Source organism: Megascapheus bottae, chromosome 22 (assembly GCF_031878675.1).
Source record: "Megascapheus bottae isolate mThoBot1 chromosome 22, mThoBot2.hap1, whole genome shotgun sequence".
Taxonomy (NCBI): domain Eukaryota; kingdom Metazoa; phylum Chordata; class Mammalia; order Rodentia; family Geomyidae; genus Megascapheus; species Megascapheus bottae.
In genome coordinates this window covers 26,515,273-26,529,620 of record NC_143530.1, presented here as the reverse complement: position 1 = coordinate 26,529,620, position 14,348 = coordinate 26,515,273, and the positions used below count along the sequence as shown (strand labels likewise).

General features: G+C 40.5%; 1 long non-coding RNA gene across 3 annotated transcripts; it reads right to left on the bottom strand.

Annotated features, from left to right (window-relative positions):
- Positions 1 to 4,425: 4,425 nt before the first annotated feature.
- LOC150048398 (uncharacterized) lies at positions 4,426 to 14,298 on the bottom strand. Of its 3 annotated transcripts, none has more exons than XR_016539327.1 (4): positions 14,220 to 14,298; positions 6,830 to 7,023; positions 4,973 to 5,082; positions 4,426 to 4,861 (listed from the first exon to the last, which is right to left on the bottom strand). It is a non-coding gene; the product is annotated as an uncharacterized LOC150048398 (long non-coding RNA). The 3 variants fall into 3 exon arrangements; XR_016539328.1 differs by lacking the exon at positions 14,220 to 14,298 and adding an exon at positions 10,416 to 10,833; XR_016539329.1 differs by lacking the exon at positions 4,973 to 5,082 and having other exon boundaries at positions 4,426 to 4,845.
- Between the last annotated feature and the right edge of the window lie 50 nt (positions 14,299 to 14,348).

Here is a 14,348-nt window from a genome sequence, read left to right as displayed (position 1 = left end):
GACTAGCACTCTACTACTTCCGCCTTTTTCTGTGTATGTGGTACTGAGGAATCTAATACAGGGCTTCATGCATGCTAGGCAAGCACTCTACCACTAGGCCACGCTCCCAGCTTACTTTTGGCTTTTTTTTTTTTTGAGTCAGACATAGGGCTTGAATTCAGGACTTGGCAGGTCTCTGAGCTCTTTTGCTCAGGGTTAGCCCTCTAACCACTTTGAGCTACAGCTCCATTTCTGTTCTGGTAGTTAATTGGAGATAAGAGTCTCATGGACTTCCCTACTTATGCTGGCTTTGAGCCAGAACCAATCCTCAGATCTCAGCCTCCTGAGTAGCTAGGATTACAGGCATGAGCCATGGGCTGTTGGCTATTTCTGGCTTTTTGGTGATTAGTTGGAGATGTCTCGAAATCTGTCCATCCAGGCTGGCTTCAAATCTGGATTCTCATACGTTACTCTTCTGAGTAGCTGGAATTACAGGCATGAGCCACTGGCATTCCACATAAAGTCTTATCTTTTGCTTAATATTTCCACATATACTCTACTTTTTGAAAATGAGAAACTCAAAATAAGTCCTTTAATCAAATGACTTTAATCAAATTATGACTTGTTAGATTATGGTTTTTGGATAGCATTTTTAATAACATGTACTGTATATAACTATTAGAACCAGTGGCATAGCAAGGAATGAGAAGAGCAACAAAAAAGTAGATACATTCTGTCTTATATACATAGATGTTAAATGAGAACCAATTCCCCAGATGAATCACTGGGTCAAAAACAAAGTACTGGGTGCTGGTGGCACGTGCCTGTAATCCTAGCTACTCAGGAGGCTGATTTCTGAGGATAGTTGTTTGAAACCAACCTGGCGAGACTTTTGTCTCGAATTAATCACCAGAAAACCAGAAGTGGAGTTGTGATTCAACCAGAAGTGGTAGAGAAAAACGAAATAAAACACATCAAGGATTATGCCCAAGCCCTGAGTTCAGGCCTCATGACCAACAAAAACAACAAAGAAACAAAAAACTAGAGACCAGAAAGAATGCAAGAAACAATAAACAGTCATCTATATCTTAAGACCTTTTGACTGTAAGGCCATTTAGACACATATTTATTCTTGGGTAATACTATCAAAACAAGATAACTTGACCATACGTTTAAGTGACCTATTTACACACCCACACCAACCATGGGGGATATAAATATATACATTGGTATAATTGTATTGAATTTAATCAGCTCATGATCAAAATGATCCATATAATTTCAAGTTGAAATAGCAATTTAGCTTCCACAAAACATCACAGATCACAAGGAAACCCTATGGAGACACTCAACCTGGCTGCCTGTGGAGGAGAAAGAAAACTCTATTCCCTACAAGGCTGTCAACAATCAGACCCTGCTTCTTTGTGGGATTTCTTTCTTCTTCCTTTGATTGGGAGGAGGGTTGGCACTGCTGGCACATCCTCAAGCCTAGGCTTCACACATTCCCAAGCACATGCTCTTCCACTGAATTACATCCCCAGCCCCAGATTCTCACCAATTCTTACCAACGCGTGTTCATTATCTAAGCCTTTGTGCTAGGTGTCCCTACACCCTCTCAGATTTCTCCTGTGTACCTCCCAAATGGGCTAGCCAACTGGGCTACAATTTTCCAATTCCCTAGCACTATGTCCAGCCTCCACACATTGCTGGCATGCCCTGAGCTCCTGTGTTCATCTGGTTCCTTCTACTTCCTTTGGGACATGGAACAGTGGGAGACTTTGGAGCTGGTGATATTTGGGTTTGGAGTTACATCTTGGTTCTTTGAACTCTCATCCAAGCACTAACCAGCATGGCTTAGATTCTGAGATTGGAATATACTGGGCACATTCCAGGTGATAGGGTGATGGACAATAGGTTCTTTGAGTTCTGCACAAGTGCCAGAGCCATCAAGCATGTGCTCTCTGCAGGGGTGCCTTTACTGCAAAACCAAAATAACAACAACAAAAAAAACCCACAACTGAACAGGCAAGAAAACAGCAATTCTTGGTAACCAAAAGAGTTAAGTCATCAGTGCCTCTTGAAAAGCAGAGGTGTGGTTATTTGGTTATTACCTGCCACTGAAGGGCTTTCAAAAGGAGGTGGGATGCCAGGATATCAATGGCTCATAGCTGTAATCCTAGCTACTCAGGAGGTTGAGATCTGAGAATGACAGGTAAAAGCCAGCCGGAAAGTCTGTGAGATTCTTATCTCTGATTAACCTGGAAATGGAACTGTGATTCAACCGGAAAAACACTAGCCTCAAGCTAAAAGAGCTTAAGGACAGTGATCAGGCCCTGGTTCAAGCCCTAGAACCAGCATAAAATAAAATAGAAAAGGAGGTCATTATAAATGTATTTTTTCTATTTACAAAAGCAAGCATTTCCTATGTACCGATCTTTCCTGTATAAGTGACTGTTTGCAAACTAGCAAAAAATTTTTTTGATTATCCTCACAAGAAAAAGTATCTTTACCTACATATGATACAAAAAGATAAACTAGACAACAAAATTTAAAACCACGTGCTTTGTTGAGAGTGTAGAATGAATTTTTTGAAAATACCCCTTAAAAAAAAATCTTCCACCATTAGATGATTTTACTTCTAATTATATTTGAACTCCATAACACACTTCAGAGATATAATTTTATTACCTTCAAAACGTTCCCAAAGCCCAAAAGGTTTTGCATGCATCAGACCATGAAAATAAGATTATAAATAATTGATATTCTATACTCTGAAGCATGAATGAATATTACACAAAGACCTGTGTGTTGGGGCCAAGTGTTTGGCCAAATGGTAGAGTGCTTGCCTACCATACATGAAGATTTAGGTTTGATTTCTCAGTACCACATACATAGTAAAAGACCAGAAGTGGTGCTTTGGCTCAAGTGGTAGAGTGCTAGCCTTGAGAAAGCCTAAGAACAGTGCTTAGGCCCTGAGTTCAAGGCCCAGGACTGGTGAAAAAAAAAAAGACCTGTGTGTTGAAAGCTTGATTGCTAGGATGTCATTATTGTATTTAAAAAGTAGAGTCTAATGGTAGGTTTTTAAGTCATTTGGGGAATTGTGACCTTTTAGTCCTTTCCTTTCTCTCATTTCTGACTGTGAGGTATTAAGACCTGATCATCCCTGAGAAGTCACCCCCAAAACTGCTACTGGAGGTCTTCAGAGGGGAGAAGGTCTCTGCTTGACCGGAGATTTCAAAGTCGGTTTGTTTATCACCTCTCATTATGACAGATATTTGAGCATCCCTTCAAGCAAAGCCATTCTAGAGGTAAATATTTCCTATGCAAACATTTTTTTGTGCCCAGCTGTTCCTTCCTCTGGGAGCTGTCGTCTTTATGCATCCCTCCCAGGGGTTCATGGTCCATTCTAAGTAGAAATTTATGTAGGAGCACAGAAGCTAAAAACCTGCTATTTCCTGCGCATTAACCAACACCAGTTCCCAGCCAGGCAATCCTACTTCTCCAGCACAGGTATATCCTCTGCACAGGGCAGTTAACTGTGACAGTGGCCTATCAACACATTCTTCATCTCATTTCCTCTACCTATCGGGCATCAATGTCATTTTCCCACAGGAAACCCCTCTGGCCCTTCCTGCAAGTTAGAGCTGTTAGAGCTGTGGTCTCCCTTAGGTTTAGAGCTCTATATCAGGACTTAAATATCTAATTTAATTTTTTTACCTCAACACATAAGACAAGTCCTGCATAAACTCTCCGAGTAACCTCATGTAAGCGGTGTGTATGGGAGGAGGTATGGAGCAATGGCTCTTAGGCCTCCTTGGCTCCCAGGAATTGTACGATATCATGTACACAGAACCAGACTTGTTCCCACATTCACCCTGTCACTAATCCAGTGAAGACAATGAAGTAATTATCTTCATTCACCTGTGAAAGGAAAAGTAAACCAAAGCTTCCACACTGCAGTGACTTTATGATACTGAAAGCCTAACTGTTTTGTATGGTACTAAAAGGAATGCCTTTTTAGATTGATGTATCTGGGAAGTTCATGTTGTTTAAAGTCTAGTTATCTTCAAGACTTTAGAGGGGGAGCCAGAATACCACGAAGGGGAAAGAGTCACTCTTGTTTTCATGTATCCATCTGATCTTCAGTTTGAACTGGCCCTGCTGGAGGCACACACTTTGTGGATGCGCGCGCGCGTGCGTGTGTGTGTGTGTGTGTGTGTGTGTGTGTGTGTAAATGTATATGAGAGAAATGCAATGATAGGGGTAAGAAAAAAAGCAAGAGAAGCTACATGTAGGTGGCAGAAGGGATAAAAAGCAATCACAATGTAGAGATGAATGAACTATTACAGTTTATTCCTTTACCTATTCAGACTGTTACCCTAGACTTAAATGTGTGTGTATGTGTGTGTGTGCGCATGCGTGTGCGTGCGCACATGTGCACTTGCATGCATCTATGTGTGGGAGCATGACTATAGGGAATCCTGTAACTGGGGTTCTAGGCTAGAGGCCTAACTCCATGGTTTCCAATTAGCACATCTAGCCACTCATCCCAATATGGTAAAGCATAGAGAATGGAGATTTGTTCCACAGCACTGACACATCATGGAAAAGAGGCAAAGTAAGCATTTCAGTACATCTTTGGGTTATAGACATGGACATTAGGTTAAAATGAGGAAGAATTGGGACAGAGGGTAAAATGTTTCTATAAACCAACAGTTATGGTCAAAGTGTGGACACAGCGTAGCCTGGTTGATCGTCATCTTGGGATTGTAAGGACAAGAGAGTTTGTGTTGCCTGGAGAGGAGCCTCAACTTCCATCCCGAGAGGTTTATCCACCGGTGTTGTCCTTCCTGGATTCCAAGGCAGCTGTAGGAGAGAATGGCTTATAGCAAAGAAAGATGGAAAACAGAGAGAGGGAGGTCAAACTATTATGCGGCTTCCTGTGGGCCCAAGGAAGGAGTCAATACTTTTAGCAAAAGCAGTTTGTAAGTACCTGCTATAATGGAATTATGGAGAAACAGGAACTCTGCTCACAAATCAACTTTTTCAGGTCAGAGAGTTGAGGAATCACAGAGACAGGATAGGAATACGAAGAGAAAGAAGCTAGTAAAAGGAAAGAATATTAATGTAGTTTTGGGAAATAAAATGGGGGATTTCCAGTGGCTATCTCTTTTCACTCCTTTTATGGTCTGGTATTTCTGATCATAGCAGCTGACATGCTTTTTTAGCCTTGGAATTGGATAAATATTTCTTAGTTCTAGAAAAATAGATCTTAAATGACCAACATGTCTACAGCAAGCTGAATAGAATCTGACCCCAAAGTGAAAGTGGCAAAGAGAGCAGGGACAATATAAAGACAGGTACAAAATGAAGTTAGTCCTTACTCATCCATTGGATATATGTGCAGGCACAAGTAAAAGTCATTTGATATCACAACTCATACAGAAGAGGTGCAACTAAGCCATTTTAAAGTTCTGTTAAATTTATACTTAAAATGGAAAGGAAGTCCATTCACTGGTGGCTCACAGCTATAATCCTAGCTACTCAGGAGGCAGGGAATGGAAGATCAAGGTTCAAAGCCAGCCTGGGCAGACAAATCTGATTCTTGGTGTGTGAGTAGGGGGGGAGGGACTATAGCTTAGTGCATAGGTACTGTTCCTGGGTTTTTTCTCAAGTCTAGTTCTTTACCAGTTGAACCACAGCTCTACTTCTATTTTTTTTGGTTAATTGGAGATAAGTCTCCTGTCTTGAGTGGCTAGAATTACCACTATGAACCACTGGCACTCTACATCAAGAGACTCTTACCTCCAATTAACCAGCAAAAAACTGGACGTGGAGGTATGGCTCAAGTGGTAGAGTCAGCCTCAAAGGAAAAAGTTAAGGGTGAGCTTGAGGCCTTGAGTTCAAAGGCCATAATGTACACACAGAGGAAACATAGTCATGTACTTTCCATAAAATGGGTTATTTGTAGAGTATGATTATCCATAAGATAATTTCTGTCTTCTGGAGTTAGAATTTAATATGTGGCTGCTCCACAGTGAGTACATATTACCTTATAAACACATGTAGTGACAGCACTTTTGCAAAGCAGTCCTTAAACTTTCTGTGCCTTAGGTTCCTGGGGGATATGTGTCCCAGAAAATGTGACAATATGTACATTTTTCCAGAAATATTAGAGGGGTGGAGACAGTCTCCCCAAATGAACCCACAGATCCCAGTTGGAAACCTCCTTGGGCTGTTTCTCCCATCTCACTGGAAGAAGGCTTTTGACTGGAGATGGATGAGAGTCGACATCATTCTGCTGTAGACCCAATATTTAAGTAATAGTTCAGTGTAAGGGACTTCTGTGAAGTTGCTAAGCTAGTGGTTCTCATTTGGGGGTGTGACTGTGTCCTCTCAGAAAACATTTGGCAGTGTGGGAAGTTATTTTTGGTTGCCCTAATCACATGGGGTATGTCTTGAATTTAGTGGATGGAGGTGAGGACGCAAGCCAATTTCCAAGAAATTTGTCTGGTATCAAATGTTCATAGGATTTATCTCTAATTTTGATGTACAATTATCTTTCTGCATTTGTGAGTTTCTCCAACTGGAGTTCTGCCAACTGTGGATTAAAATATATCCAGTCCTGGGGCTTGAACTCTGGGCCTAAGTGCTGTCCCTAAGCTCTTCAGCTCAAGGCTAGAGCTCTACCACTTGAGCTACCACTCCACTTCTGGCGTTTTCTGTGTATTTGGTACCTAGGAATCGACCCCAGGGCTTCGTGAATGCTAGGAAAGCACTCTTCCACTTGGTCACACTCCAAGCCTAAAAATATTCTTAAAAATGATAGCCAGGTACTGGTAGCATATACCTGTAATTCTAGCTATTTAGGAGTCTGAGATCTGAGGGTTGTTGTTCAAAGCCAGCCCGGCAGGAAAGTTCATGAGACTCTTATCTTCAATAAACTACTCAGGAAAAACTGGAAGTAGTGCTATGGCTCAAGTGGTAAAGCACCAGCCTTGAGTTCAGCTACAGCACTCATGCTCAGAATTCAGGCCTCAGGACCTGCAAAAAAAGGAAAAGAATTATACCTATATTGAATATAGACTTTTGTTTGCATTATTTCTTAAACAATATAGGATAGCAAATATTTACATACCATTTATGTCACATTAGGCATTGTAAGTCATCTAAACATGATTTAAAGTATAAAAGAAAATGTGTATAGCTTACGTGAAAATACTATTGTTATTTTGTGCAAGGTACTTGAACATCATGGACTGTGGTATCCATAGGGGTCTCACTCCAAGGATACTGAAGGGTAATTTAACTACCTCTGCTGCTACTATCATAACCACTACTACCATCACCTCACCTCTATTCTCTGATGATGGCTGTGAGAAATCTTTCCCCTACCAAGATATAGATGGATGATGGACTACAATCAGGCCCTTTCTATTTGACTCCTACACACATTCCAATGCTCATTCCCTGCCTCTATGTCCTCTATAAACCACTCCCATCTCTCTCTCTCTCTCTCTCTCTCTCTCTCTCTCTCTCTCTCTCTCTCTCTCTCTCTCTCTCTCTCTCTCTCTCTCTCTCTCTCACACACACACACACACACACAGATTCTGCTTAGGTTGCCTTGATACTAAAGGGATAATTCTATAGAATAGCAAGGCACAGTAAGAACACAGTTTTATAAGAAAATACAAAGCAAAAGCAACACAAGCATTTACAGAAAAATAAATTTGTTTAATAAGTAGGTATTTTATTAGAGTCATTTCCCATGGCTTTGTGAATACTTTAAAGAGAGATCAAAATTCATGGGCTGAGAGTTTGGCCTAGTGGTAGAGTGCTTGCTCAGCATGCAGGAAGACCCAGGTTTGATTCCTTGGTACCACATATAGAGAAAAAGCTTGAAGTGGTGCTGTGGCTCAAGTGGTAGAGCTCTAGCTTTGAGAAAACCCAAGGGTAGTGTTCAGGCCCTGAGTTCAAGCACCAGGACTGGCAATAAAAAAAATCAAAATTCTAAAGACAAATGACTAAAATAGCCATGGTTAGATTTTTTTTTAAAGTTCCTCAATTGACAAAAAAAAGTCTAGTTTTTTTCCCCCGTGGCATACAGCATTTTACAATAATAATTAAGATTGTCATATTATGTTGGGAATCATCAAGGTGTCCTTTTCATCTTTTCAAAGATACACTTTTGGTGGAAAGAATAAAAAAAAGTGTCGGGCACTGGTGGCTCATACATGTAATCCTAGCTACTTGAGGAGGGCAAAAAAAAAAAAAAGAATGAAAATAATACACCTCATCAATAATGTTACTCCAAGCAAAAAATCATTTAATTTTGCCTTTTAAGAATAGATGAAAAAAATTTCATCTGTTGGTGTGTTTAGGCATGTTTCCTTAGAGATGGTAGTCATAATACAATTAGGAACACATGAATATAAGCCTGAAAAGGGCTCCACTACTCACAATTGCAGTTTGGAGGACACCAGATAAGGAAAGTAATTTCATTTAGAAGGCTTCCACACTCAAGAATGTTAGTATATATATTTACATATGTATATATATATATGTATATTGGCAGTCCTGGGGCTTGAACTTATGGCCTGGCCCTGTCCTTGGACACTCTTTTGCTCAGGGCTAGTGCCCTGCCACTTGATCTACAGCACCATTTCCAGCTTTTTCTGAGTATGTGGTTCTGAGGAAGTAAACCCAGGGCTTCGTGCTAGGCAAGCACTATACCACTAGGCTATGCTCCCAGCCCCACAGAATATTTAAAGTATATTGAAAACAAAAAGGAATCAGAGGGGCCAAAACTTCTGGCCTAGTGGTAGAGAGAAGCACGTAAGTGGTGCTGTGTCTCAAGTGGTAGAGCTCTCGCCTTGAGGAAAACCCAGTGACAGTGCTCAGGCCCTGAGTTCAAGCCCCAGGAATAGAAACAAACAAACAAAAAGAAAGGAACCAGAAACAATTAGTATCACAATAATAAAGAAATCCTTTGTAAATTACTTTAGCTTTTACTTTTGACCCAGAAGGATAATATTTGTACAGCATTTACAAAAATTAAATCTTTAGACTACTTCTCAGTTTATGGGCTAGATAGAGTTCATGACCCCAAATAAAATTATTTTCTGATGTAAGAGCTCATCTCCTATATACAGCAAAAGTTAGTTAGAAAAGATAGATGCCAGGATTGGAATAATAGGGATTTTATCCTCATCTGAATGATACTGATTAGTATAGCAAAAATGACACATGTTTTCTTGATCACTTTATATACTGAAGGTTCAGATGCAATACATATTATATAAAAGACAGCATGTATTAACCTAATATACTTTAACTGTAAATTTTTGTGAAATATTTACATCATGTTCTGACACGCAGAGCTACACTTTTTAAATCATAACTATATAGGACATTCAATTTAGTAGAAGAAAAGTAGATTTTTGCTTCACTGCGGTTATAAAAGGGTCATTCAAAAGACTGATAGCTGGGCATTGGTATCTCATACCAATAATCCTAGCTACTCAGGAAGCTGAGATCTGAGGGTCATAGTTCAAAAGCAGCCCAGGCAGAAAAGTCTATGAGATTCTTATGGCCAAGTAACTAGCAAAAATTTGGAACTAGAGATGTAGCTTATGTGATAGAGCACCAGCTCTGAAGTAAAATGCAAAGTTGGGAGCGCGAGGCTCTGAGTTCCAGCCTCGATAACTGGCACACGCACAGAAAAGATTAACTGGAAAGTAGACACCACTAATCAACTTCACTCCTTTTCCTTGTGTCACTATGAGAATTTAGGCAATCCCTGAATGTTGGGAAAATGATAGAAAAGTGTTTTATGTTTGAAATACGGCAGAGAAAGGAGATTGTATGACATCTGCATACCAGAGACTGGGACATTCACACTATGTTCAGCCATCTTGAGAATACAAATATGAACATTAAATTTGAATATAGGAAGGATTAGGAGTAAGTGTGCATAATTTAAGAGTCCTGGATACATATATGGCCTGGTAGGTTGGTATCTCAGTTTTTGTTTTCTAGGGAAAGTTGTTATCACTGTCATCACAGAGGGGAGCAATCTGGTTTTCAAGATATAATTTCTCTGGCTCCCGGGTACAGCCTGATTGTTATAGGTAATTATCTTCACTTTGGGCTCATCTATCCTGCAAGGCCTTGCTGTTCCTTAAGGGTAGTTTTAGTCCCTTGTTATAAAGATATTATCCATCACCTGTCTTTCCTGGACTATGATGATTGCAAAGTAACTGTGGAGAGAATAGTTTAGAACACTGACATACAAAATGGAAGTAAAGATGTCAGGCTTATCTCCTGCTTTACTTAATTTGTGACAGCAAAGAGTTTAAATACAAGCACACTTTCAATAGATTGAAAGTGATGTTCTCTAGTGAGTTGTCATTAATCTGTGGGGTTTGAATACTTACTGAGATTGAACTGAGTTTTAGACTCCAGACCCAAAGTCCAGGAGCACCACATTAGGTCCAGCCATCGGCCCCCACATGCCAAATAAATAGAAGACAGAAAAGGAGACTTATTACAAGTCAGCCATGGGAAGACCACACTTTAGTACATCTCCAGCCATCTTCAGGGGTACAGGCCTTGGCTTTGGGTTAAACAGGAAAAATGGGGGACAGATACTGAGAAAAGTATGCATAGTTAAAACTGTCCCAGCTCAGTAATGTGTGGTCTGGTTGACTATTAGTTAAATCCTTGGAGAAGGTCTAGAGTAATTGCTATTTCTTCTATTTGAGGGGTGGTTCTTTTATTTGAAGATGGTTTTGCCTTTTGCTACAAAATAGGGATTTGGCATTGTCTACCTGAGCAGCAGTTACAAGACGCTTATTGGTGAATGGCCTTTCTGGAACCCCAGGTGGGTCAGGATCATGGCCTAGTGGTAGAGTGCTTGCCTAGCATGCATGAAGACCCAGGTTTGATTCCTTGGTACCACATACATAGAAAAAGTTGGAAGTGGTGCTGTGGCTTATGTGGTAGAGCTCTAGCTTTGAGAAAGTCCAAGGACAGTGCTCAGGCCCTGAGTTCAAGCCTGGGACAGGCAAAAAAAAAAAAAAAAGAGGAACTCCAGGTGATTGCAAAATGATGGCAGCAGGAAATGGTTTAGATTGGAATGCACACATGCAAAACCAGACATAATGAGTATCTTTTAGTTAACTGATGGGTCCAGCAAAATTGGCTTTAAAGTTGTCTCTTACAAGATTACCTGTGAGGAATTTTTATCTCTAGGCCCAGGCTACAGGGCTGAGTCAGAAAGCTTAGTTATAAAAATTTCTCTAAAACTTGGTGATCTCATCTTCCATTTTAAGTTCCTTTTGCATGTTCCTCATGCTATTACTCACGGCTAACTGCTCTCTAGCATTAATACATAATCAACTATCTCTAATTCAGTTAAGACTCATCGTTATTAGGAGCAAAAAGCCTTAAAAATCAATAGAAACTCAAGTGAGTCAATTGAAATGTAATTTTCATTGTAGAATATTAAGAAATGAGACACGGCAAGACCTTTAATTGGAGATTAGGATCTTTTCCCCTGAATTAATTATGATAATCCATTATTTTATATATTTCCTTGATACTAGGTCTGATAGGAATCCAGTTTTTGTTAGGTTGCTCTCTGGTTCCCTGACTCACACTGCTTGAAGCTTTTTGCCTCTTTGGAACTCTGCTAGGAAAAAGTCATTAGAAGTGATCCCTCAACCTGAGAGCAGACTCATGATTCAAAATAAACCTTTTATTTAAAACTGACCAAGTTTGTGGTATCGTGTTACTAGAAAAAAAAACCCACTAAGATATGCTATTTAGTGTAAATGGAGCAGAAGCATCTACATGGTTCAAATGACAGACTATCACTAACTAGTATTGAAACATGTTGCTCCCAGAAGCAAATGAAATCCAAATGAAGGGCATTTAGTCTGTGGAACTGCTTTCTCCTGAGAGAGGTCTGCAGTTGTCTACATTCATCAGGTAGTGGGTATATTACTTCCTGAACCTTGATACCCCTTTTCATGTTTTTGTCCCCTTTCCTTCCCTATTTCAAATAAACAAAAAGTGTATATACAGTATACGAGTATACAAATTCAGATACAGTAAACCAATCCTTTCTTATCTCTCATTCTTTTTTTCTTTTTTTTTTTTTTTTTTTTTTTTTTTTGCCAGTTCTTATCTCTCATTCTAACCAAGTTACTAGGCTTGGTTAGAATGAGAGACATAAAAGCAGTAGAAGTTACCTTAACAAGTAGAGGTGGCTGGAAGAGATGGCTCAAGTGCATGTCTTGGAAAGACCTAGACATTCATTTCCCTGTCACAGAGATGGTAGAATCACCGGACATGTTACAGGGAGGACTCAGGGATGGGGAAACCAAAATTCACAATCAATATTTTAAAAGGTTGGTGCTCAGATGGTGAGCCAATGGATAAAAGGTGAAGCAAGGTAACAGTGATAATCACAAGACAACATGTTAGAAAGGAACTTTACAACTTGTAGGTGGGGAAGGGGGAGGAAAAGTGGGAGAAAACCGTGTGTGGGGGGGTAACTGTGGTGAAGAAATGGACTCATTACCTATGTATATAACTGTAACCCCTCTGTACATCACGCTGACCATATAATCAAATTTTTAAAAACTGGGTTTGTTCTACAACTCAATGACAGCAACAACAATACAAAAACCAACCACTAACACCCCAACTAAAAAGTAGGTAAGGTTGGGTGAAAAGGCTCAGGCTTGTTACTAGAAGGCAGAAATTAAGAAGATTGAAGTTTGAGGCCTGCCCAGAAAAAGAGTTAACCAAGACCTCATCTGAACAAATAAGTCAAACATAGTGGTACACAATGTGATCTCAGCTAGGGGGGAGGCATAAGTAGGAAGTCCAAGGCCAGCCCCCACCAAAAATATGAGACCACCTAAAATACAAAGTGAGAAAGTACTTGAGAGCATGGTTCATTCCACTGATAGAGAACTTGCCTAGTAAGCATAGGGACCCTGAGTTCAAATCCCAGCACTGCCTAAACAATTAAAATAAAACCATCTCAGTTTTAGCACAACATCTTTAGTGTTCAAGATCATCACTTGCCAGGGAAATATTGCACAAAAACTTCAGTAAGTTACTACTACACCCACTAGAATACCTAAAATAAGCCAGGTAGACCACAGTGGAAAAACAGAAATTCTCATACATTGCTAATGGGAATGCCCACATATGAAGTAGCTGTGTGAAATAATTTAGTGCTTCACCAAAACTCTAAATATAGTTATCCTGTGACCCAGAAATTCCATTCTTGGGTCTATATCTGTGATAATGCCTGTTCCTAAATTGGTATGTGAATATTCATAACAGTATTATTCACAAGACAAGTGGCAAAAAGCCCAAATTCCTATCAACTGATGGAATAAAAAAAACTGAAACACTGCTTACAAAGTCATTCAATATTGTTACAAATAGTCTCTAGCCAAAAATAAAAAAGACTAATAAATGCTACCTTGAACCATCACATTAGGTGAATATAAAAAGATAGTCACCAAAGACCACATATTGTAAAATTCCAATTACATGGCATGTTCTCAGTGGACACATACAGACAGACAGAATGTGAATTAGTGGTTCCCATGTGTTGTGAGGAGGGAGAGGAAATGGAGAATAATAGCTCATAAATATCCCCCTTTCATCTAATAGATCTCTCTCTCTCTCTCTCTCTCTCTCTCTCTCTCTCTCTCTCTCTCTCTCTCTCTCTCTCTCTCTCACACACACACACACACACACACACACACACGCACCCCCAAGGCTTGAACATAGGATCTTGACACTGCCCCTTAGCTTTCTTCAACCACTAAGAGCCATCGCTCCACTTCTGGCTTTTTGGTGGTTCATTTTTAGATTTGAGTCTCACAGATTCCCTACCTGCCTGGATTTGAACCACCATCCCCAGCCTCCTGGACAACTAGGACTTCAGATGTGAGCCCAGCTCTTCCTCTCTTCTTAAAGCCAAGTCAATTTGCTGTATTTTCACACTCGCACCTAAAGTACTTCCACAGCCCCACCTACAGCTCCTCCTCCTTTCCCCCTCCCCTCCCCCTGGCACATGCCTCTCAAGAAGGCCTGTTTTCTGATATGAGATTTAAGGAGGCTCTCACTCCACTCTCAGGCCCTGCAGATGTCCCCTAGGCCCCTGTGGGAAGACATCAAGTCCTGGTCCAGCAGCTGTTTAGGTCGCCTACCAGGCCAGCAGCGGGTCGCCTGGGTCCAGCAGGAAGCCTGAGAAGCAGCTGGGCAGGGCTGTCCAGGACTCTGCTCCACTGACCCCCCCCTCCCCCGCCCAGGGCTCAGGGCCACCAGCCAAGCTCGGC